Below are 1,345 nucleotides of genomic sequence, written 5' to 3'. Positions count from 1 at the left end.
TACATTTATGACTGGGTGGAGCTCCACACTGAGGCATTAAGTCTTCATGAGTCCCCATATTGATTTACCATTGCACCATGCCCTCAACCAATGCCTCAGTTGTCGACCCATACGCCTTCAAAGCTCTGTACCATGCTATCGTGGCATTGTTTTATCGGGACTTTTACGTTAAGAGACGTTACAGAACAACGAGTCCCAATCTCCTTTGGCCCCCTTTGGTTTAGCCCATTTTTGCCTTTCTTATGATTGGAGGCTATGATTGGGTTCTTGGCCAAATATCACAACTCCTCGATCAGAAAATCATAATCAGGGTTTTTATGTTGGAGCTGCAACTTGTTTACGATCTTCGATTGCGATAGCCCTTTAGTGCTTAGCCCTTGGTTACTCGACCCTTAATGTGACTGTGGGCCATCCCCTATATCGGAGACCCTTTATCGGCGGATTCGAGTCAGGGTTTTTATATTGAACCGCAACATGTTTGCGATCTCTGATTTGCGATAGCCCTTTAGTGCTCGGCCCTTGGTTCCTCATCCCTTTATGTGACTGTGCGTCGGCCCCTGTATCGGATACCCTTTATTGGTAGATTCGAGTCAGGGTTTTTATATTGAGATGCAACATGTTTGCGATCTCCGATTTGTGATAGCACTTTAGTGCTCGGCCCTTGGTTCCTCGACTCTTTATGTGACCGTGGGCTAGCCCCCTTATAGGAGCCCCTTTATCGGCAGATCACAATCAAAGTTTTAAATTCAAGGTAACAACATGCCTCAACCTGCAAGCACCGATTTGCAATCTCCAATGTGACATCATCCTCTACCACGTGTCACCTTGTGAGTGGTGACACGTGTCACCCGGATATTTGTATGAATTTACAGGGTAAGTTCCTCAGAAAGAACACCAAAAGGACACCGCTCACAACCAGATCACAGATCAATACACCAGTATTTTTAACGTGGTTAAAACCCTTAAAGAGGGAAACAGTCCACGGCCTGAGCCAACGCGGCCACTTCAGGAAATTTATTAATCAAAGAATGAAAATTTACATAAGCTTCTCTCATGCACGGATTACCCTACAAATGACCCTCCATGCGCTTTAAATAGAATTCATGGACCAATCGGGTGTCAAGCCACGGATCAAGTGTCGGTAATACCGAGGAGAGAATGAACCGTCGGATCACTACATATCATGACCGTCGGATTGTAAGTTACAAAATGTACAACGGTAAAGAAACACACTTTACCTAACTCTACACTAGACCAAGTTGAACTTAACTACATCCTATGTGTCGGAATATCCTAACATCCCCCCTTAAGAACAACTTGGGATAAGATTGAAGGATTTACAAAT

Source organism: Pinus tabuliformis, chromosome Q (genome assembly GCF_031772625.1).
Source record: "Pinus tabuliformis cultivar Carrire ecotype Pingquan chromosome Q, CPIR1, whole genome shotgun sequence".
NCBI classification, from domain to species: Eukaryota; Viridiplantae; Streptophyta; class Pinopsida; order Pinales; family Pinaceae; genus Pinus; species Pinus tabuliformis.
Note: the sequence above shows the minus strand (reverse complement) of the source record.